We start from the raw sequence: 26,486 nt of genomic DNA, 5'->3' as shown, positions 1-26,486 counted from the left end.
GGAGTATTCGCACGTAGGGAATTAAAGTAAGACGACCATATAAAATGAAGCGCGGGTAAGGCAGATGCCCGACTGTTCTCTCGGAACTGATAGAGGAAAAGAGACGTTCCAGAGAAGAGCAGCACATTTCGTTACAAGTTCAACTAATAAGCACGAAAGCCTTGCAGATATGTTCAGACAGCTCTAGTGGCAGACGCTGCAAGAGAGTCGTTCTGCATCACGGTATGGTCTACTGTTAAAATTCCGAGAGCGTACGTTCTTAGAAAACTAAGCCACTGTACTGATTCCTTCTACGTGCATCACGCGAAATGAGAGAGCTTTGACCCAACGCAGATGCTGACCAATAGTTCCTCCTCCGAACCGAACACGACTGGAACAGGAAAAAGAGAAATTGACAGTGGTACACAAAGTACCCTCCACCACACACTGTAAGGTGGTTCATGGTGTAGAGATGTAGATGTAAGACGACTGCCTGACTAGTGATCATAAAACCGAACCACGCCAATATCCGAAATGATTATATATCTTTTTTATTTTTTTAAATTTGAACCTTTTGGTTGCAAAGACCATACAGCCGACAGTAGTTACAGAATTGTCATATTAACATAACTGCAATGTCCACTGTAGAACAATAAAAAAACTTCGATGCGCAAACATAAGTTCTTGGTGTAAAATAGAAACATTAGAAGACGAACACCATACAGCCAGCAGTAGCTACAACAGTGCAAAGTTAATATCAGTGCAATTTGCACAATAAAACAAAGAGTGTGAAGTACAAAGGTAAGTTCATAATAAAACAAAACACACACACACACACACACACACACACACACACACACACACACACACACGAAGTTACGACCCAGGTTTCGAAATGGGTCGTTTCCAAGGGAGAATGACATCCACAACAACTTATAATTGAAAGCTGGACAACATCGTTGCTTACAAATGTAAGTTCTTAATGCAAAGTAAAAACACGGACTTCCCAATTGTCTAAAGGAGCTGTTTTATTGGGAGTCAGGAATCACACGACTTATAGGTCAAAGATAGTTAGCGAGAGAATACCTACATATACATCAAACCGGTGAAGGAAAGCAGTTACGCTTATAGGGGGAGGGTAGCCCCTAGCAACCAATTTTTGTAGAAGACCGCCTGTACTGGCGAGTATTTGGAAAATCCCTATTATGACGTTGTTCAGATCCGCCAGCGCCGCTGCATCCTGATCACAGTGTCTGGAAGTGATGATTTTCAAACGGTGTAGGAGAGCAGGATAATACCCGTGTCCCAGCTTCATGGAGATGAGGTGACATGACGTCCAGCAAGCTTCACCGAAGTGAACCATGATCCAGACGAGAAATTCGATTGTATGGCGGGACATGTGCCATTCACAATTCCAGTCTTGTTAAGCAGCTCTCTTGACGGTCGAGTCGAAATCCTACAAGATATCGGTGGTGGGCAGAACTGTCCTTCAGTAGTTCTCCTGTTACCGGACCGGTCAACAGTTTCATTATTGAGAATACCTTGTTTCCCTTCATCCAAAGTAAGGTGGCGTCTATGCCCACGTCCGCGAGTCTGTTTTGACCTTCAAACATACGAGTCATAACTGTTAGTCTGTTTATCAAACGCCGGATGTTGTAGTTTCTGCAACACACTTGGTGTATGTCGCTAGAGGGACTGACGACGGCGTATCGTAAACTGATTCACTTCTAGAGCCATCCATGTGGATGCATGCGTAGTGTGGCCAATGTCGGGTACGGAAGCGCTCCAGGTCATGATTAATGTTCATCCCCACTTACTATAGTGCGCACAACTGGAAGGAGATGGTAGCGGGGAATGTAAACTGACTGGGGGGGGGGGGGATGGGCGCCAAGGGGGAGAACGTAGGTAGTGAGTGGGTAGTGTTATGACGACGACGAACGAGTCGTCGCCAATGTTTGTAACCTCCCCCTCACTTGCCGACCTTAATGACAGTAAAAAATGAAACCGCGTGTACCTAATGGGAGTTTTGGAAAAGCAATCGTCACCGAAGTTAACCTGTCGGTAAAGAGGGAGGAAAGGGTTACATCTAAATGAAAGGAAATGTGCTAATGAAACTGGTGGAAATTAATTTTGAAAAGGGGTAAAGTTAATAAAGATAGTAAATGTGCAGCCGTTACGTTAACAATTAACTAGCGGTAATTAGGTATTTGAGATTTGGGGGAAATCACGGTCGCCAGTCCTAAGGACAATTACTATAGTAACTGAAAAAGAAAGGTTATTACACATATAATTAGCACTAGAAGCGTGGCAACTGAAGGTTGACACGTGTAGTGTGAAAACTGAAAGTTTGTCAGAAGTAATAAATTTCGCTACACCCTGACTTAATTTAGCAAAAGAATTAATAAAACCGGAAAATCGAAAGTTAATTTAATGACTGAAGTTAATAGTGAGCTTTCTTTCTGAAGCACATCGAAATTCAGTAACATATGGTTAGTCTTGGACTACCTCAACAATCATTTCAAACGCTACTTGAATCTACGTAATTTAGAAAGAAGAGATTTAACTTTGAACTTGAATTAAATGATTCTGAACAATTAACAATAGTAAAATTTAGTACGTACCAAGCTGAGGTGCAGTCACAGGTAAGCTAAAATATGGTAACAAAACTCGCACTCTTAATTTGTGCTTGTGTAATCTGAATATTGTAGCCAGCTAACTGAACTTTGAAATTAAAGCAGTGAAATAGAATTAGCTATATTACTTTAGTGCTGGCGTTTAAATTTCAACGACACTCGGGTTCATTCCGGAAAAGGAAGGGACCCTGCTTGGCAATGCAATTGGGACAATGAGCAACAAAGGTTCATGCTAAGTTGCTGTAATTATAGTTACGAAAATGGTACAGTTTGAAAAGCTGAGGTCTGCCATACAGTTCTAAAACTTTACTTGCGTCCAGTCTTCCTTGTCGGTTGATTGAAGGTTTGAAGCCGTCGGTCGAGGAGGTGGCGACAGTCACTCATTGTCGGCCGTCGCTGTTGCAGAAGCTGGATGTTGGCGCGCCTTCTTCTCGACACGGTCACCAGACGAAACGGGCTCTTGATGTGCGCTAGTTAATGTTTCCCGTCCGCGACACCATGTCAGAAACTATCATCGCAAGTCGAGCGCAATTACATGCTGCCAAACCCCGAAAGCGCGGCAACTCGCGGGAGCGTCACACAACACACCTGCTCCACTCGCTACTCCAGCCAGACTCCTTCTCTCAGCCCGCGCTCCACGCGGCAGAGTTAACACTACCAAAGATCCTACACACTTTGATTCTTCACACGACCTATCGACGTAATCGTTCGATAGCAGTTTTCCCTAGGCAAGACCCAGCGTAAAAATACAAATAATATTTACGAAACAAACCAATTATACATCGACATAAATGCATAAATATACAAATAGTAAAACAATTACAATATACAAAGAGACAGAAATGTCATATCTTGAGGTAACAAAGCCAGGAAAAAAAATAGTACAATAGATGGAAATAGGAGGATATGCATTTCCGGCGTTACATGTTGACTGATGGCCAATGCTAGATAGAAACATATAAATCACAGCAGGTTTGTCAGTAACGGCGATAAGGTGCTGGCTGCGTGGTCTGGATCTGCAACGACTAAAATAATTAGAAGTCGTTGGTAAAAAATAATATATGTTGTACTTAACTGGTTGTACAGGATTCTTCTTGGCTGTATACATATAATTATAAACAGCTACTGAGGCCTCGCTTAGGCCATAAGTTACTAAGCGCCTTGTTAGAGGTTGCTTCCTATCAGCTGAAGGCTGTGCTACTTTACTACTTGACGTCCCGAGCAAGAGTGGCCGAGAGCTCGCTAGAAACTTGATTCAAGCCGCGGAGAGGCGCTGGCGGCTCTGCTCGCGACTCGCGGGACCAGCGATCCTAGTACGGACCGCGGTCGATAAGTGCAATCCGTAACAAGTGGGGTATCGAACGTTGATACCATAGGTAACATAGTCAGAGGCGTGGTCATATAAGGGTATATCTACATCTCCATCTACATACATACTCCGCAATCCACCATACGGTGCGTGGCGGAGGGTACCTCGTACCACAACTAGTATCTTCTCTCCCTGTTCCATTCCCAAACAGAACGAGGGAGAAATGACTGCCTATATGCCTCTGTACGAGCCCTAATCTCTCTTATCTTTGTGGTCTTTCCGCGAAATATAAGTTGGCGGAAGTAAAATTGTACTGCAGTTAGCCTCAAATGCTGGTTCTCTAAATTTCCTCAGTAGCGATTCACGAAAAGAACGCCTCCTTTCCTCCAGAGACTCCCACCCGAGTTCCTGAAGCATTTCCGTAACACTCGTGTGATGATCAAACCTACCAGTAACAAATCTAGCAGCCCGCCTCTGAATTGCTTCTATGTCCTCCCTCAATCCGACCTGATAGAAATCCCAAACGCTCGAGCAGTACTCAAGAATAGGTCGTATTAGTGTTTTATAAGCGGTCTCCTTTACAGATGAACCACATCTTCCCAAAATTCTACCAATGAACCGAAGACGACTATCCGCCTTCCCCACAACTGCCATCACACGCTTGTCCAACTTCATATCGCTCTGCAATGTTATGCCCAAATATTTAATCGACGTGATTGTGTCAAGCGCTACACTACTAATGGAGTATTCAAACATTACGGGATTCTTTTTCCTTTCATCTGCATTAATTTACATTTATCTATATTTAGAGTTAGCTGCCATTCTTTACACCAATCATAAATCCTGTCCAAGTCATCTTGTATCCTCCTACAGTCGCTCAACGACGACACCTTCCCGTACACCACAGAATCATCAGCAAACAGCCGCACATTACTATCCACCCTATCCAAAAGATCATTTATGTAGACAGAAAACAACAGCGGACCTACCACACTTCCCTGGGGCACTCTAGATGATATCCTCACCTCCCATGAACACTGACCATCGACGACAACGAACTGGGTTCTATGACCATCACCCAGTTGTAGGGAGAACCATCATGTGACTTCGCCTTTTTCATGTGGACAAATAGCTTCAGATGTGAAAGAAGTGGTTAAGCGCCACAACAGTCCTACGGCTGATCAGGGAACGCACCCCCGATTCTCAGATCAGTAGTCTGATACTTTGCATGTAAGTCACACCTACAGTAAGTACCGAACAAGAATGTTTTTAGAATGAAATTTTCACTTCGTAACGGAGTGCTCGCTGGTATGAAACTTCATGGCAGATTAAAACTGTAGCAAGTGAAGCTTGAGGAGTGGTCCTGAGTCGCCTTTGGATCTACATCTACATACATACTCCGCAATCCACCATACGGTGCGTGGCGGAGGGTACCTCGTACCACAACTAGTATCTTCTCTCCCTGTTCCACTCCCAAACAGAACGAGGGAAAAATTACTGCCTATATGCCTCTGTTCGAGCCCTAATCTCTCTTATCTTATCTTTGTGCTCTTTCCGCGAAACATAAGTTGGCGGCAGTAAAATTGTACTGCCGTCAGCCTCAAATACTGGAGGAGGAGCACGGAAAACTTTTATTACACCGTCCTACGGGAATGTCTTGCTATGGAGCCCTCACCTGACAGGCAGATCATAGTCAATCTCGCGAAAGCGCAGCTCGTCTCCTTAGCACGCCATCATTTACAGGGTGCTGTTAAACGGTCGCGTGCTCCAGACATGATACAATCAGAAAGGCCATCTATGCACCACGTGCTCCTAGAACACAGGAGGCGCCCTAGGGCACTGGTAACCGACATGATAACGGACGACGGACGACACGTGGCAGAACAAGCAGATATAGCAGAAGCCTTCTATGGGCATTACGCTCAACTTTATTCAGCAGTGCTCCCTGGTATGGCGACGGTAGACACCGTTTCAGCACATGTCCGCGGTACAGTTCCACCAGACATGGTACCGACTTTACTGGGAGAAGTGACAGAAGAGGAAGTGTTCGACGCCATTGGTAAAGGTGCTCCCCATAAATCACCAGGAATCGATGGATTACCATTAGAGTTCTATCGAGCATTTAAACAACTGTTGGTACCGTGTTGGGTTTAAATTTGTCAGGAATTGATGTCCCCGGGTATACCGTTGCCTGCACCGTTCTTGGAAGGACTGATTGTCCCCATCCATAATCCGAAGGGACGGAATCATGTCCGCGATTATCGCCCCTTAACGTTATTGAACAGCGACTTCAAGATCTTTTCGAGGCTGCTATCAGAACGTATTCGCGGCATATTATTGCACGTCCTTTCCAGCGACCAGATGTCCTTGGGAGGACCCAACAACACCAGAACTGCGTTATATCGTTACAGAGATCTCATCTCCCTTGCACGGGTGAGACGTTTGCCGGCAGCCCTGGCGTCCATCGACTTTAGCCAGGCTTTTGACCGTGTGGGCCACACTTTCCTCACGGCCGTTCTACGGCGCATGGAATACCCCGACCCCTTTATCACAGTGTTGACACGCCTTCTGCATGGGGCTACTTCTCGAGTTCTTGTTAATGGAAGACTGACGGCACCCATGCCGATCCGCCGATCAGTACGACAGGGATATCCATTATCAACATCGTTATTTGCATTGGCCTTAGACCTTTGTTGTGTGGTCTCCGAGACAGGTTCACTGGGATACAGTGCGGCGGCTCCATCTACCGATGCACCACATATTCGGATGATTTGATGATCGTCATACGTGGAGCTGACGATATGGCCGCGGCTTTGGACTGGATTGCAACCTACGGTACAGCTTCTGGTAGCCAAATCAACGTTGGCAAGTGTGCCGCCTTGAGCATCGGGATTGGGCTACCGCAGGAACACATTTCCCCTTACGCTTCAGTGATACTCTCTGCTACTTGGGCTTAGATTTCATGAACGACGTGCGATGCGCGACGACGCTCAATGCATGGGAGCTTAATTTAAATACTACTGCAGATATTTTTTTAGTAGCAGTAGCGATTACGCCAGTCTCGTAAACGGCTGGCCCTGACTAGTTTCAGTACGCAATCTGACTGCATAGAATAACAACAATGAAAGAAAATTTTCGTTAACACAGTTAATTAATTAAGTCCCCAGCAACTATAAAACCTACGAAACCAACAAAGCACAAGTGTAGCTGTTCTGTATGTGGTAGTATGACTCAACGCACATCTGGCACGGTTCTTCTTCAACAAGACAAGAATTTTTAAATACCAATTATACTGACGTGATAAAAGAAAATTAGAAATACTATAATTGTGCAAGAAAATCAAAATTACACTCTAATACAAGAACACAAGCCAGGTGCTTTGTTGAATGAACCAGTAATGACACATTTTTCAGGACACTGAAAGAATAAAGGAACATAGTGTTGTATTACCTTCATATATATTGACGAAAAGCACTCAGATCATTACAATATCTCCATTGGAATAACATCTGCTATCTCTCCCATCAAATAACTACATAAACATGGAACAACACTCTCCACTACCACATATCCACTCCGACTTCACGACAAGCAGTGTCCACCACAACTTCTCGGCAAGAACTGCTTGCCGCTAGTCTCAATAATCACTGCGAGTGGAGGCGGCGGAACAATACTCTCTGGCGCGATCTCTGGCGCTGTGGCTCAGTGTAGCCACCTTTCATATGCCCTTCCTCCACGGGCTAGAATTTGATGGTATTTTTGCCAGCATTGGTGGCGAAAATACCAGCAAATTCGTCAAAAAAAATACAGACAAAAATAAAAGATAATATTAATACGTAAATATCATATAACTAGATAAAATTTTGACTTTGCACTGACCTTACAATAGCCTAATATATAAAATACAGTAAGGAATACAAATTTTTTCATACATATGACTTTACATAATAGTTTACACAAATATCATGTGGTTGAACAGTTCAATCAATAGCGTCAGCAATGACGAATATGTACAGGTAAGAGTCTCATAACTTTTCACAAACAGTAATACACAAAAAATCAGTTTATACAAATATTCACATAAATCCTTTCCATAGTTCAAGAAACAAGTAGTTGACAGTTCCAGCAGTAGCACCCAGCAATGTTGAATAGGTGCTACAGCAACAAGTGACATCATCTCAGTAGAAGCAGTCCATCAGTGGCACCCAGCAATGTCGAGTAGGTGCAGACACCATCAGGTGACATCATTTCAGTAGAAGCAGTCCATCAGTGGCACCCAGCATTGTGGAACAGGTGCAGACAGCATCAGGTGACATCATTTCAGTAGAAGCAGTCCATCAGTGGCACCCAGCAATGTTGAGTAGGTGCAGACAGCAAGAAGTAACATCATTTCAATAGAAACAGTTCCATCAGTTGCACCCAGCATTGTGGAACAGGTGCAGACTCCAACAGGTGACATCATTTCAGTAGAAGCAGTCCGTCAGTGGCACCCAGCATTGTGGAACAGGTGCAGACTCCAACAGGTGACTTCATTTCAGTGGAAGCAGTCCATCAGTGGCACCCAGCAATGTTGAGTAGGTGCAGACACCATCAGGTGACATCATTTCAGTAGAAGCAGACCATCAGTGGCACCCAGCATTGTGGAGTAGGTGCAGACAGCAAGAAGTAACATCATTTCAATAAAAGCAGTTCCATCAGTTGCACCCAGCAATGATGAGCAGGTGCAGAGAGCAGTCCATCATATTCACTATCACTGATCACACTGTTCATCACAGTTTTTAAGCAGAAATTAAACATGTCCTATTGGCACCAATCATGTAGAAAAGTACAAGTAACAGTCCATAATATTCACTATCACTGATCACACTGTTCATCACAGTTTATAAGCAGAAATTAAACATGTCCTAGTGGCACCAATCATGTAGAAAAAGTACAAGCAACAGTCCATAATATTTACTATCACTGATCACACAGTTCATCAGCAGAAATTAAACATTTCTAAGTGTCACACATCATGTTGAAAAGTGCAGGTAACAGTTCATAATATTCACCATCACTACTCAGACAGTTCAAGCATGAACAATAGTTTAAATACACATACAAATGCTTTTACACTAAACATACAAATCATAACAAACACACAAATGATGTCAGATAATTGTCATATTAACTATTACAAGTACACAAACATCAGTAAACCTATAATATTTATGGGTGTCAGTGCAAGCCACTACAAACAAATAAAATAATATTTAGGAGATAGGTGGGTAGGATTAGGAAAGGAAAACACACAAAACACACTCACTCATCTTTCCTCCACATTAAGTACTACTGTGTAATTGAATAGTGTTAACTGTGTAATTGCAATTCTGTCAAGATTTGATGTTCATCATGTGTATCAAGTGGTAGTGGCAGCAATGTATAACAGTCAATAATAGTTAAGTCAACGTCATAGTCATCATGTCAAGACCAATGTTTGCCAAGCCAGATCAAAATGTACGGTTGCTGAACAACTGTCAGTGTGCCAAGATATGCAAATACTTCCTCTCTCCAAAAAAAAGTACATACTGCTTAGTGATTTAACAAAGTGTGTGTAGACAATCTTCCTTCCACTTTAGTGTTCTAGTCTGCTATCTTCATCCTCCTTGTTCCATATAGACCAACAAAAAAACTATGCACCTCACTCACTTTACCTCTTATCCACCAAAACTCCAACAATCATCAATTTCACACAATCTCAATACCTCAATAATATCTCTTCAATACGTCGATACATATAAACCTTATCGCCAATATCATTTCACTTCCATAACAGCTCTTTCCTCTAGTCAGTCTCCTCGAACAAGTACAGACAAAATCCTAGTGCAAACTTCAGTTCATCATCCCATACTATCTGAAAACACATTGTCAACACACAACCTCTGTGTAATCCGTCTGACCCAAATCTTCTACTCATTATGAATTGTAAACAAAAGAAATGCATACATGACCTCTAACAGACTTAGTTCGAATAACTCTCAGTAATTAAGTACGATTACGGAGTGTGAATGATCATAATATTTCACAGTGTGTACACCACTTCAAGAATAATGGCAAACAGAAGCAAACATGTGGAGTATTTCTTGTGTCAAGTGTCACTTCCTATTTCAGTTGCTCACAAAAAATGCAGTCTAATAACTGTCAATGGTCTAAACCTAGTTTTGGTATGTCATGTCGTTAGCTTCCTTCCTATTAGCATAAATTTATACAGCTTCCATAAAACCTCCAGCTCATGTGACTTCTATGACGTTTCTTGTACTAAAGTCGCTCGTCGAATTACTGCAGTTCATTTTCTTATGTTAAAATATAAAGCACTGAGCGTAAGCAAAACAAGCAATAGCGAGAAAATACACCAGTAGTGAACAGAATGTCAACAAGTGGATGCAGCACAATTTCTACAACGAGGCTTCGCCAAGCGAACAATCCGTAACCCATACCACAGCGTAACCCAAACTCTATGTTCGTACACTGTACATCAGCATTGCTATATACCAAATTAAAGAGTAGTTATGACAACAAACAGAAATGTATAAATATGCAATCCATACGCATAGCAGTAAACATATACCTTACTTAATAAACAGGTCATTAACATCATATCAGCATACGCAAATAAATGTTCATATGTAATCATAATAAGTAAACATGAAGGCGCAAGCAGATAAATGACAAAGTGTAACCTACATTCATAACCACAGTCAGCACAATTAATCAGGTGACAATTATAATTTAAATAAATAAGCACAGCAGGCACATAATTAAAAAATATGACTTCAGTGAAAAAGCATAGCAGCCAAGCGATGCATAATATACACAAGTTACAACTCAGTTCATTAATAATCATTGTCAAAATCAGTTAACGTACACAAGCACGTCGCTTCACAAGTAAATTCATAGAACATGAAATTTAGCACAAAGTATGAATCACGTAATCGCGAGCAGCAAATTACGTCTAAAGTACGTACCTAAGTGGAAATATGTTACCTGAAAATGAACTCAATTAACAGTTATCTTTTTTTTTTAGTTTATTAGTTTCTTCTTGGAAATTACATTCTTCCTGAAAATTTCTCGATAGCAAGTCGTCTTAACGTCGGACACGCACAGAATTTACCTGAAGTTCTTAAATATTTTATAGAACCGTATCCTGAAAAATACTGAATGTTAATAACAGAATTCATCAAGTCACTATAGCTTTATACTGAATTTAGTCGGAGAAATTAGACTGTGTATTTGTTTATGGCTGTCAGTGCATTGGCACCGAGCGCTCGATCAGCTGTAGGCGCGTGACGTAGAAAGCAATTGTTTGCGGTCAACAACTGCCTTGTGCGGCGCGCAGACTTCACTGTTGCTTTTAGTATGTGCCGCCGCGCCGCCAAAACACAGCGCGGTATCCTTGTATTCTCTGCATGTTTACGTAAACTGTTGGTTTCTCGAAAGTATGTCATTCCACAAAAATTTTAACGTTAGATATATGATGTATTCCCTTAGAGCGTCGTGATTTAAGAGTTTCTACTTCTACAGTGTTATCATGAATAATTTTGCGAATTCTATATGGACCGTTATAAAGCAGAAAAAATTTGCGACACAAGCCTTTTCCTTTGTGAGACAAACGATGAGACTTAATTAACACTTTCTGACCAACTGACAAGATTTTTAAACGACCAGGACGCTTAGCTGATTTCTCTCTTCTAGCAGCCGCAGATGTAATATTTCGTAGAGCCAGGTTGACAATTTCAGAATGCCGCAGTTTCCGTGTAGGCGGAAAAGGAACGATTTCAGAAATGCGATTTGTCGGTGCTTTGTTTTTTAATATCAGTAAAGGCGGTAAAGAAGTTGAATCATTAGGGAGTTCATTCAAAATGTTTTGAAAAATATGAAGATACTGATCCCACGTTCTGTGATTCTGATGACAATAAAGACGACACAATTTATTGATTTCCTTCATCCATCTCTCTGAAGCGTTAGATTGGGGGTGAAAAAGTGAAATGAAAATTGGTTTAATTTTACGACGCTGTAGAGTACGAAGCCAAATTTTAGAACGAAACTGTGATCCATTATCTGATATAACCTTATCAACATGACCCACTTCTTTAAGAAAATGTTTGATGAAAGCGTTAGATACTGAACGAGCTGTTGCTTTGCGTAAAGGTGTAAAACACACATATTTTGATGTCAACTCCACTGCTACGAAAATGTACGCAAAACCATTAGTAGATCGAACCACTGGACTGAACAAATCAACTGCAGCCATGTCCTTTAATTTCGCTGGAATGATAGGAAACAACGGTGCTCTGTGAGAAATTGTTGGCGGCTTAGCCTTTTGACATAATTTGCATTTGGCAAGAACAAATCGAATACGTTTTTCCATATTATTGAAGTAGCAATTTTCTCGTAATTTATGAAAGCATTTTCTGGGACCAAAGTGTGCATAACTGAAATGCGTATACCAAATCAGCTTATTAACCCACTCATCAGGAATACAAACTAACCAAACAGAGTTGTCGACTGATTTTCGTATAAAAAGAATGTCATTGCGAACTAAATAATGCTGTCTAATCGCTACGCTTTCCTTTCTCCTCCACTTCTCCTTAATGTCCTTCCAGATTGGATCCTTATTTTGCTCCTTAGCGATGTCCTGGAGCGAAGACGAAATAAAGTTCTCAAACGCAACACCTTGAATATACAGCAAACAATAATTGTTTTCCTTGCAGTCCTCTTCAGCACTTTGTTTCAAACCCATAGGTGCACGTGATAAAGCATCAGCAACAATATTTGAAGAACCCTGTATGTAAACAATACTAAAATCAAATTCCTGTAGGTACTACGCCCATCGTGACAATCTGCCATGAGTTAATTTTGTCGACATAAGAAACTCCAGAGCTCGATGATTGGTGTAAACCTTAGTATGTCTGCCAAACAAAAATGTCCGAAATTTTGTAAAAGCCCAAACAACAGCCAAAGCCTCAAGTTCCATAATCGAATAATTCTTTTCTGATTTAGAAAGAACACGACTTCCAAATGCAATAGTTTTCTGGACTACAACGCCGTTTTCTTCTATCTCTTGAAATAAATGTGCACCTAGGCCTTTGTATGATGAGTCCGTCGCCAAACAAAAATCTTTAGATAAATCCGGGTGTGAAAGAAGTGGAGCAGCAACTAAAGCATCACGAAGTTGTTCAAATTCTGACTGAGCTTCCTCATCCCAACACCAATTAGATTTCTTTCCAGATAGTTCACATAAACGAGGTGTGGCCAAATCGTCCAATCTAACAAAGGGTCTAAGAAAATTACAGACACCAAGGAAACTACGAACATCACGTTTTGTGGTAGGAACAGCATAATTACGAATAGCGTCTAGTTTTTCTGGATCAGGAAGAATACCTTCTGTAGAAATAATGTGACCGAGAAATTTCACCTGAGAACGACCAAATTCAGATTTTTCTAAGTTCAACTCTTGCAAAAATACGTAATAATGAATCCAAAATTTTGTTGTGCTCACTCCAAGAATGTTTAGCAATAAGAATATCGTCAACATATGAAGTAATATTGTCACGAAGATAAACAGGTAAAATTTAATTTAAGCTACGAATGAATGCTGCAGAAGATACAGTAAGTCCAAACGGTAATTTCCGAAACTGGTAACAGTTACCAAAGGCTAAAAAGGCAGTGTATTTTCTACAATCAGGGTGGAGTTCTCTTTGCCAAAAACTTGCGCGCATGGCAATCGTGGATAAAACTTTAATTCCATGGAAATGTTGAAGAAGTTCATCTAAATTTTGTGGGCGGTCAGTTTCAGGAATGATGATATTATTTATCTGTCTGGAATCCAGAACCAAACGAATTGACCCATCCTTTTTAAGAACAACGTGTAATGGGCTAGTATAAGGACTGACTGCAGGCTCAATAATGCCCTGATCTAACATGTACTGAAGTTCATTCTTAACCTTGTCTCTGTAAGCCAAAGGAATAGCGTACGTTTTCCCGCGAAATGGTGTGTGTTCTTTTACTTTAAATAAATATTGTAAGCCTTGTATAGTTCCCGTGTGATGACTAAACACTGTAGCATGTGAAGTCAAAATTTGGTGCAGCTCTTCTCTTGCAACGTCATCTGGCACTTCAGCTTTCTTAACCTTTTCATTAATTAGTTCTTCGCTATTAATTATATCATCCATCGCGTCTCTGTATCTATTGTCATTGTCATGAATAAACACATTGTCGTCATAATGCTCAACGAAAACATCAGAAGTAAGAAACCTTAAACATTTTGTATCTGACTCAGATCTTGTTAAACACTCGAAAAATTTCAAACATTTCGGCATTCCGGCAACAGTCAAATTCACACTTCCTTCTTTAAAGTTCAAAATTGTCTTATGTGCGTTAAGAAACTCCATACCTAATATAATTTGTGTACTGAGTAATGGAACAATAATAAAATTAGCAGAAAATTCGTATCCTTTACAATTGAAATTTAGGTTGGTCTGTTGTTTAACTTCTACACCTTTTCCAGAAATCGCTCCTCGAATTGTAGTTTTAGAAATAGGTAACACAGGACAGGCAATAGTCCTTTCACATATACGAAAAACTGATTCACTAATGACGTTCAATGGGCTCCCTGAATCTAAAACTGCAGTGAACTTATTCTTACCCACACATACTTCAATAACAGGATGTAAAAATGCGTCTATATTATTTTCCTTTTCGTCTAACAAAATGTCTCTCATGTCTTCCAGGCGTACGTAGTGTAAAGCCGTAGTGTCATTACTTTCTGAACCGTCTATATTGCTGCCAGAAGCCGAAGCTGCTAGTCATTGTCGATTGTTTGCGTCACGTCTTTGATTATTCGCGTCATTTCGCGGATCCATTTCTACGATTTACACTAGTCTCTCTGAAGTTCTGTCACGTGGAGGATGCCAATTAGGTCCCTCCTGTCTGTTAGATACAAATTCTTGGTTGTGTCTGTTATTAAAATTTCTGTTTTCCTGTCTGTCTGCATAACTACTTCTTGTGTAATTTCGACTGTCACTTCTGAAATTATTGTGGTATCTACTACCCTGATTATTTCTGTAGTAAGAATTTCTATTACTGTTTGAACAATTTCTGTCTTGATAATACCGATTACTGTTTCCGTATGATTGATCATTCCGGTACGAATTACCGTTATTATAATTGTCTGTGTAATTTCTGTTAGAACGTCTGTTATTGTCATAAGGCTGGTATCTATTGTCCTGTCTGTTACGTCTGTCATTCTCAAAATTACCCATATAACGCCCGTTCCGATCACTATCCCTTTTCTCTGAAAATCTATTGTAATTACTGTTACTGAAAAAGTTACAAGAAGTCCCGTCGTCGTTGTCATACTCAAGTTCTTGCAACAAAGTCTTAAAAGTCTCGATGTCGTCTTTACATCTTCCAGCTAAAGCAATTTGTCTTATGGATTGTGGCAGCTTAGTTAAACAAATGCGAATTAATTCAGTCGGGCTATAAGGGTTGGAAAGGAACTGATTCTTTCGAATCATGTCTTCAAAATATTCCGCTGGCGTGCGGAACTCAGACTGTTTGAAATTACGCTGCATAATAAGACTGTGTTTGACTCTGTCTTGCGTGTTTTCGGACCAATATGCCGATAGAAATGCATGATAAAAATCATTTAGGCTATTACAATCTCTAATGAGTGCGCGCATCCGCGTCGCCGGTTCGTTTTCTAAATATCCACACATAAATTCCAGTTTGTGACTTAGTGGCCAATTTGGTGGAAGTGCATACATAAATTGATCTAACCATGCACATGGATGTATGTCATTCTTAGAATTGCGGAAGATCTTAAATTTCCGAACAGTCAAAAAGTGTTTATAGTCAAAGTTTTCGCCTCGTGGCGACAAAGACCTACCGCGTCTGTCCCAATACGAATGTCGATTATTGTCAAGTTCGCGCGCCTGGCGCTCTCCTGTTGCATCCCGTAAATGAAACAAATTACTTTCTTCAAACCCTTCTGCTATCTGTGATTCTAAATTTCTTTTGCCGTCTTTTCCTACGATTTCGCCTTCAATTTGTTTGACTTGCTTTCGTAATGCCTCAACTTCCCTTTTAACGCGTTCATTAAATTTTCCCTGATTTTCAACATGTTTATTTATGTTCTGATACTCTTCGGTTTCTGCAAATGGCAGTGGTGCTGTATCATCCGAATCTCTGTCCCCATGTAAACTAAGATTTGTCAGTTTATCTGAAATTTACTCAACTCTTTCCGATAAGTCACCTAATTGTTCTTTCTGTTTATTTATGTATTCCGTAAGTGTCGCGACTCGGGTTTCAGTATTGACACATTTGGTAGCTAGCTGTTCATATTGTTGTGTTAGGTTATTTAATCTGTCATTTGGTACGGATTCCTCGATTCTCTCAAATATTTCTTCCTTATCCTTTGCACGTTGTAAATTTAACTCTGAAAATTTCTGTACTATCACGCGATCTCTTTCTTCCTGTTCTCTATCCTGTTCCCTTTGTCTAATCTTTACTGCAATTAATCTATTATAGTGAGAATTCAAAATCGGTTGTACTTCTTCTCTGATTTCTTTCTTTAATTCATCTTTCATATTTTTGAAACATGTCCCTATTCGTGAGTCTAACCGTGTTTCCATTGTTTCCATATCTGTTTTTAATTCAGATCGTAACTGTGATCCCATTGTTCCCATATCAGTTTTAATTTCAGATCGCAAAGTTCCCATCTCTGTTTTAAACTTAGATTCCAACTGTGATCCCAGATTTAATATTGCACCCATCAACTGCTCCATATTAGCCGGTTCGAAATTCTTTTCGCCCCTAACATTTCCCGCAAAACTAACTTCCTTCTGCATAGCCATAAAGCTATCTGTGTTCGATACTATTTCAGAATCTTCTATCGTTGATCTCGTACTCTGTGAATTTTCTGATTGAGAAAAATTTTGAAATGGTTCCGGACTATTTTCCCGACTTATTAAATTGTTTTCCACTTCATTATTCATCATACTGTTGTCCTGTGTTGGCGAGTACGCCATGTCAACAATTTCGTCATTCTCACTATTCATTATTTTCGCCTTTTTCATCGATCGCGTAATCATTTACAAAACATAAAAAATTCGTCACTGTACGAAAATTACACACAATGACTCCTCATCTTCAACAATACCATTCACACGAAATATTTCCCTCAAACACGATTAATCGAACAATTGAAATAATTGCACCAAATCGTCAAACGCGTATACAAGGCAATAAAAATTAAATTTTGAAAAATACCATTAGAAGAATGCCAATTACCAAATCTACACATGCAATCTAGACTACAATTACTAAACTACAAATTACTACAACAATACTACTGTCTACTATTTTTACAATCAGAAGATTCCAAGGGACGATCCGAAGCAGCGGTCGCCACGTGCATGGGGGCTTAATTTAAATACTACTGCAGATATTTTTTTAGTAGCAGTAGCGATTACGCAAGTCTCGTAAACGGCTGGCCCTGACTAGTTTTAATACGCAATCTGACTGCATAGAATAACAACAAACAATGAAAGAAAATTTTCGTTAACACAGTTAATTAATTAAGTCCCCAGCAACTATAAAACCTACGAAACCAACAAAGCACAAGTGTAGCTGTTCTGTATGTGGTAGTATGACTCAACGCACATCTGGCACGGTTCTTCTTCAACAAGACAAGAATTTTTAAATACTAATTATACTGACGTGATAAAAGAAAATTAGAAATACTATAATTGTGCAAGAAAATCAAAATTACACTCTAATACAAGAACACAAGCCAGGTGCTTTGTTGACTGAACCTGTAATGACACATTTTTCAGGACACTGAAAGAATAAAGGAACATAGTGTTGTATTACCTTCATATATATTGACGAAAAGCACTCAGATCATTACAATATCTCCATTGGAATAACATCTGCTATCTCTCCCATCAAATAACTGCATAAACATGGAACAACACTCTCCACTACCACATATCCACTCCGACTTCACGACAAGCAGTGTCCACCACAACTTCTCGGCAAGAACTGCTTGCCGCTACGTCTCAATAATCACTGCGAGTGGAGGCGGCGGAACAATACTCTCTGGCGCGATCTCTGGCGCTGTGGCTCAGTGTAGCCACCTTTCATCAATTATCGACGCCTTCTTAACCAAATTAGGGCCGGAATTGCAAATCAGCGCTTGCGATCCCTCAACATCGTTCAGCGGGCGTATTATGCCAATGTATACCTTGCATCCCACATACCGCATGTCGCCCGAACGCTAACCATTCCGAAACCCTTGGCTCGTAGCGTTATGGCAGCGCTGGGATACTTCATCACCGCTGGTATGTTACTGAAGATCAGATACGTATCTCTTACCCTCCCCAAGGAACAAGGTGGTCTCGGCCTAGTTAACGTCCATGATAGGGCCATTGCCCTCTATGTTAGCTCAGATTTATGTCTGCTGCGCCGTTGTCCTACGAGCCTCACGAGTCTGCTTCTGACGGTGCTACGACCTGCTTCACTAAGAGCGACGGTGCCACTACAGGACATCCCAGCGCCCCTCTTTTATTTAGGACGTTTCTATTTAGAACAAAGTTATTGCAGTGTAGCGCTCACTACACCACAAATGGCCACAACTCGACGCCTATATCATGACATGCTGCAACGCCGCCCCCTAAATGTGGTCGAACTAAAATATCCTGACGTACGGTGGCGCGTGGTGTGGAAGACTGTACACGATGCCATGCTTGATTCCGATGTTGTTTCCCAAGGGTACGTAGTCGTTCATGGGAAGCTGGTGACGCAAGAACGTCTCTACAATATCCACATGGCAGAATCTCCCAATTGTTTGGGTTGTAACACAGTAGATTCTGACGAATACCGCCTCAGCTGTGAAGAGGCGGAACCGGTTTGGCACATAGTGCGGCAGATGCTCGCTTATCTCTTGCGAGTTAGGCCGGAGCATATATCTGCACGCACATTATTGTTTCCGGAAGAGACATTTTACCCCAAGACTCGAACCAACTCCGTCACCTGGATACGTGGACATGCGGTCCATTACCTCTGTCGTGACGGACACAAGAATTTCCTAGACTTCTGGCTCTATTTGCAAGAAAGACATCATGCTACTTCCGGGCATACCAGATATCGACAATGCTTCACAAACTACCTATGGAGTGCCTTTCACAGCCCGCCGTGTAGCTGGAATGTTCCAGGCAGTGGCAGATGAGGTCAGAACGAACTACAAACGATCATATATTGAACAATCTTTATCAGTGGGCGCAGTCGCTGGGAAGCTTAACTACGAAGTGGCAGCTTCCTTTTCATGTTATTTATGTTTACTATCTTCGATGGTGTCTTCTTTCTGTTTTAGTTTTCAAGGCTTCATTAACTATGACTGTTCGCAAATTGATATCTATATAAATAAAAAATAAAAAAAGGCAGCAGGAGACCTGCGGTCAAATCCAAATAAATACACAAGAACAAAATAAGAACAAAATGAGCTTCAAATGAAATATAATAAAATATTATACCCTTTCCTTTCTCCTTTTATTTTTTTATAAAATGTTCAGAGCCATATTTAATTTTTGTTCGTGGGCGGAACCTGAAGTGGTGGCGAACGGCTGTCCTAGTTAGCTTTAGGATGAATGTGGCGGTGCCACTAGTTTTGTTTTTGTTTTTGTTTTTAGGCTAGATAGGTTTTTGGTGGTAGTATGGGTGATAGGGGCCAAAGCCTGAAGTGGAAGAGGTAATTTTCTTTCTTTAATTATATATAAATAAAAAAAGTGGTCAGCGCAAAAAAAAAATAAAAAATAAAAAAAAACGCATGGTGTCATTTTCTTTTAAACCATTTATATGATTTTTAAAAAAATAAATAAAATAAAAAAGAACGTGGGATCCTTGGTTCAAGTCTTCCCTCGAGTGAAAAGTTTACTTTCTTTATTTTCGCAAAGTTATGATCTGTCCGTTCGTTCATTGACATCTCTGTTCACTGTAATAAGCTTAGTGTTTGTGTTTTGCGACCGCACCGCAAAACCGTACGATTAGTTGACGAAAAGACGTGCCTCCCCAATGGGAACCGAAAACATTTGATCGCAAGGTCATAGGTCAACCGATTCCTCCACAGGAAAACACGTCTGATATATTCTATACGGCACTGGTGACGGCATGTGCGTCACATGACAGGAATATGTTGTCGACTCACCTAACTTGTACACTTGGCGAATGGGTAAAAAGATTCTTCTACCTTGCCCGATTTAGGTTTTCTTGTGGATGTGATAATCACTCCCAAAAAAGTGATGAAAACTTGAGAGTTTGTCACATAAACTGCAACAAATGAATGCAACAGTTTCAGAGTCGCACAGTTTTCCCTGTGCTCTGTCAAAACATATGTTTTTAACGTTTTCAAATTTTTCCGTGTCTAGACCGTCGCGGTGCGGTCCCAAAACACAGACACTATACTTATTACAGTGAACAGTGACGTCAATGAACGAACCGACAGATCATAACTTTGCGAAAATAAAGAAGGCAAACGTTTCACTCGAGGGAATACTTGAACCAACGACCTCTCGTTCCGCACTTTCTCACGCTAACCACGGGACCACGGCGCTCATCTACATCTAGATCTGCATCTGCATCCATACTCCACAAGCCACCTGACGGTGTGTGGCGGAGGGTACCTTGAGTACCTCTATCGGTTGTCCCTTCTATTCCAGTCTCGTATTGTTCGTGGAATGAAGGATTGTCGCTATGCCTCTGTGTGAGCTCTAATCTCTCTGATTTTATCCTCATGGTCTCTTAGTGAGATATACATAGGAGGGAGCAATATACTGCTTGACTCCTCTGTGAAGGTATGTTCTCGAAACTTCAACAAAAGCCCGTACCGAGCTACTGAGCGTCTCTCCTGCAGAGTCTTCCACTGGAGTTTATCTATCATCTCCGTAACGCTTTCGCGATTACTAAATGATCCTGTAATGAAGCGCCCTGCTCTCCGTTGGATCTTCTCTATCTCTTCTATCAACCCTATCTGGTACGGATCCCACACTGCTGAGCAGTATTCAAGCAGTGGGCGACCAAGCGTACTGTAACCTACTTCCTTTGTTTTCGGATTGCACTTCCTTAGGATTCTTCCAATGAATCTCAGTCTGGCATCTGCTTTACCAACGATCAACTTTATATGATCATTCCATTTTAAATCACTCCTAATGCGTACTCCCAGATAATTTATGGAATTAACTGCTTCCGCCGGCCGCGGTGGCCTTACGGTTCTAGGCGCTCCAGTCCGGAGCCGCGCTGCTGCTACGGTCGCAGGTTCGAATCCTGCCTCGGGCATGGATGTGTGTGATGTCCTTAGGTTAGTTAGGTTTAAGTAGTTCTAAGTTCTAGGGGACTGATGACCACAGCAGTTGAGTCCCATAGTGCTCAGAGCCATTTGAACCAATTAACTGCTTCCGGTTGCTGAATTGCTATATTGTAGCTAAATGATAAGGGATCTTTCTTTCTATGTATTCGCAGCACATTACATTTGTCTACATTGAGATTCAATTGCCATTCCCTGCACCACGCGTCAATTCGCTGCAGATCCTCCTGCATTTCTGTACAATTTTCCGTTGTTACAACCTCTCGACATACCACAGCATCATCCGCAAAAAGCCTCAGTGAACTTCCGATGTCATCCACAAGGTCATTTATGTATATTGTGAATAGCAACGATCCTACGACACTCCCCTGCGGAACATCTGAAATCACTCTTACTTCAGAAGACTTCTCTCCATTGAGAATGACATGCTGCGTTCTGCTCCAGAGCTAACACTGTCCTTGATGTTGCATATGTTGCGCATGAACTACTCAGTTTGTATATTTTGCTTATTTTTTCGTCGTTCCACATAACTTCTTCCTGTTTTGTCGATTGATCTGTATTTAGTTTCTCAAGGCCTATCCACTGTGCCAACTTACAACTAAATCTGAGGGGGGTGCGATGGGGCGGTTCCCTCGTCAGTAGCGATTCATGAATAGAACGCCTCCTTTCCTCCAGAGACTCGCACCTGAGTGGGAGCTGCATAGCTCAGCTGGTAGAGAAGTTGCCTAGCAAAAGTAGAGGTCCATAGTTCGAATCTTGGTCGAGGACGTGAATCTGGCAGGAAGTTTCAAAACTGTTCTCGTTCTCCACCTTCTCGACACTGCTCAGTTTTCCTCGTTATTTTTTTTTCCTTGTTTTCTCCGGCCCCGCTTCCTGGCCCAGTGACTACCTTTGGGGCGCACGGCTCCAGCCTCCTCTCCCAGCCGGTCAGTGCGCCTCTCTCGGACAGGCGGCCCAGCCGCGTGCGCTGCGCCAGTTTCTGGCGCGCTGGTCACACGCGGCGCTTCCGCTGTTTTTCACGCACAGAGAGCGCGGGGCCGTGTGGACGGACGCACTGCGCGCAAACAGCCGCTCTGGCCCGCCCCCTGATTGTACAAACAGCGGCGCCTCAATGGAATTATTCGCGCCGCCAACTCTGCCGAGGGAGGAGGACTCCGGCCGGACCGCCGGCCTGGACTGAACAGAACCGAACAGAGCCCGCACGGACGTGAGCGCTGTTGGCTGGGGAGACAGGGGCCGCTCGCCGCCTGGCCCGCGCAAATTAACTTTTGATCTACGTTAAACCAGTAATCGACTCTAATGACAATTACGTGCGTCAGGGGCCGGCCAGAGTGGCCGCGCGGTTCTAGGCGCTACAGTCTGGAACACAGTGACCGCTACGGTCGCAGGTTCGAATCCTGCCTCGGGCATGGATGTGTGTGACGTCCTTAGGTTAGTTAGGTTTAATTAGTTCTAAGTTCTAGGTGACTGATGACCTCAGAAGTTAAGTCGCATAGTGCTCAGAGCCATTTTGAACGTGAGTCAGGGTGAATTTACTTCGTTGTGTTTTTTAATTAAAACGTGTTATCTCCCATTTTATTTCCAGCCGGAAGATGGAAGATAAAAACACGTTGCCGCGATAGAATCAGGATCAGAGGTTGCAGGCAGTATTTCAGTCAGGTGTTAATTATCTGTAGAAGACACTGAAGGGTAGCATTCATCTCACGCTAGGTGAGGAGAACCGTACGTCATAATGACGTTATGCTACGTCATCGTGACGTAAATAACCTAAATCGACTAAATGAGTACGTATATCGTTCAATGCAGCTGTACCGATAAGGGTCAAAGCTAAATGTAAATACATGTGTACAAACGAAGTGGCAGGAGTTGTGTGATATGCTCATCCCAGCTGAATGAATTGTTAAATGTAATCCCAACAATTTGCGATGTTACAATGTATTTTTGAACATATTTAATATCTGAGCGAAGGAGCCATAACGAAATAAAAAAAAGGGTTGTCATTCTTTTTAAATCCGATGAATCGTTCATAAATCGTGTGGACAGAAAAGTGAAGTAATTAATTATTAAGCTGCAATCCAAAGAATGTGGGATGTTATTGTGTGTTTCATGAACGTAACGAATATCTGAATGAAGGAATCATAACCATAACGAAAGCCAAAAAGGTTCTAGTCATGATTAATATTGAATAAATCATGTGGATAAAAACAAGAAATAGGAAGAAATTAAAGAGTTTCGTGTTTTTATAAAATCCAATGAATTGTACATAATTCATGTGGGCAGAAACATTAAACTGAGAAATTGAAGTGGTTCTGAAGATAATTCCGAATGTTGCTAGAAACATTAAACCATCTAGTTCCATTTAATTTTGCTTTCGTGTTGTAAATCAACTAAGAAAGATAGTGAAATCTTTCAGACTATCTTCATGGATCTGCTCGAAAGTTCTCTCATCTCCGTAAGAGCCCATGTTCAGAACGACGTACACGCTAGCAACACCGGACAATAGGACAATGGAAGCACATAAACAAATAACAATGCAGTTTCAAGACGCACACAACAGTCGATATATACAGAAAGCACACAACAGTCGATAGGACAACTAGTGAAACTCATGATGACGCGTGCCAACGTCACTATGACGTAGGGTTCTCCTCACCTAGAGTGAGATGAATGCTACCCGAGACTGAATGACTCAGAAGGAACAACGCAACTTGCACGCTAGCCTGGTTCCCTTCACCCTAGCAATACCAACACATTTTCTGTAACATGTGTTAAGACGGAGACGAGGAAGTGATGACTACTTTGTCCCCAACACAAAAAGATTAATTTCGCTGATCGTGTTTAACTTCCATTAACAATATACTTTTTAAATAGGTACTGATGTATAAGTACGGCATAGAACCCGAAAATATCATTTTCCGTTATGTTTACATCGAGTGGCGGGGTACTACATGACCACTATGAAAAATTTTAAAAAAATACAGATTTCGTTAACTGTCGTTGGTTTTCATTCACAACATACTCTCTAAAGTTATATAGGTGTGTAAGAAGGATCCTGAATCTGAAAATATGAATATGACATTTCTTGCGAGAAAAGTAACATTCACTAATAAGACTTAAATTTTTGCGTTAAGTTCTACTGAAAAATTTAAGACAGTTATGGAATCTGATGTACTCAACACGTCGCTCTTAACGGAACTAAATCGACAGATGTAAAGGTAATATCCGGAGTACCACAGGGAAGTGTGATAGGACCGTTGCTATTTACAATACATATAAATGATCTAGTACAAAGCGTCGGATGCTCTTTAAGGCTATTCGCAGATGATGCAGTTGTCTACACAAAAGTAGCAACGCCAGAAAACAGTAAGAATTTGCAGAATGACCTGCAGAGAATTGATGAATGGTACAGACTGTGGCAGATTGACCCTGAACTTAAATAAATATAACATATTGCGCATACATAGGAAGAGAAATCCACTAGTGTACAGCAACACTATTGATAACAAACAGCTGAAGACAGCGTCCGCTGTAAAATGTTTAGGCGTAACTATCCAGAGCAACCTTAAGTGGAATGACCATATAAAACAGATAGTGGGAAAAGCAGACACAAGACTCAGATTCATCGGAATAATCTTAAGGAAATGTAACTCACGATGAATGAAGTGGCTTATAAGGCGCTTGTTCGCCCGATTCTTAAGTACTATTCATCTATCTGGATTCCAATCAGTAGGACTGATAGAAGAGATAGAGAAGATCCAACGAAGATCGGCGCCTTTCGTCACCGGATCGTTTAGCTGGCGAGAGAGCGTTACGGAGATGCTGAACAAACTCCACTGGCAGACGTTACAAGAGAGACATTGTGCATCAGGGAGAGATTTACTATTGAAATTTCGGGACAGCACTTTTCAGGAGAAGTCAGACAACGTATTATTTCCCCCCACATACATCACGCGTATTGACGACGAGGAGAAAATTCGAGAAATTAGAGCCAATACAGAGGCCTACCGACAATCATTCTTCCCACACACTATTTGCAAGTGGAACAGCATTGGAGAGATCAGATAGTGGTACCGAAAGTACCCTCCTCCACACACCGTTAGGTGGCTTGTGGAGTATGACAGATGTAGATATAAGAAAACATTAGAAACAATATTTTTTTCAAAATTTTAAAGTATAATGTACCAGACTAGATTACGATACCTCCAAAATGTGGGGCAGTGATTTTTAATTTTTTAATTCTGAGTTTCTGGGTTTGCAGACGAGTTACTGCCATAATTTGCCTTCCACGTTGTTGTTGTTGTGGTCTTCAGTCCAGAGACTGGTTTGATGCAGCTCTCCATGCTACTCTAACCTGTGCAAGCTTCTTCATCTCCCAGTACCTACTGCAACCTATAGCCTTCTGAATCTATTCAGTGTATTCATCTCTTGGTCTCCTACGATTTTTACCCTCCACACTGCCCTCCAATACTAACTTGGTGATATCTTGATGCCTCACAACATGCCCCACCAACCGATCCTTTCTTCTAGTCAAAGTTATGCCACAAATTCCTCTTCTCCCCAATTCTATTCAATACCACCTCATTAGTTATATGATACACCCATCTAATCTTCAGCATTCTTCTGCAGCACCACATTTCGAAAGCTTCTATTCTCTTCTTGTCCAAACTATTTATCGTCCATGTTTCACTTCAATACATGGCTACACTCCACACAAATACTTTCAGAAACGACTTCCTGACACTTGAATCTATACTCGATATTAACAAATTTCTCTTCTTCAGAAACGCTTTCCTTGCCATTGCCAATCTAAATTTTATATCCTCTCTGCTTCGACTACAGTCAGTAATTTGCTCCCCAAATAGCAAAACTCATTTACTACTTTAAGCGTATCATTTCCTAATCTAATTCCCTCAGCATCACCCGAGTTAACTCGACGACATTCCATTATCCTCGTTTTGCTTTTGTTGATGTTCATCTTATATCTTCCTTTCAAGACACTGTCCATTCCGTTCAGCTGCTCTTCCAGGTCCTTTGCTGTCTCAGACAGAATTACAATGTCATCGGCGAATCTCAAAGTTTTTATTTCTTCTCCAAGGATTTCAATTCCTACTCCGAATTTTTGTATTGTTTCCTTTACTGCTTGCTCAATATACAGACTGAATAACAT

Source organism: Schistocerca cancellata, chromosome 2 (assembly GCF_023864275.1).
Source record: "Schistocerca cancellata isolate TAMUIC-IGC-003103 chromosome 2, iqSchCanc2.1, whole genome shotgun sequence".
NCBI lineage: Eukaryota > Metazoa > Arthropoda > Insecta > Orthoptera > Acrididae > Schistocerca > Schistocerca cancellata.
Note: the sequence above shows the minus strand (reverse complement) of the source record.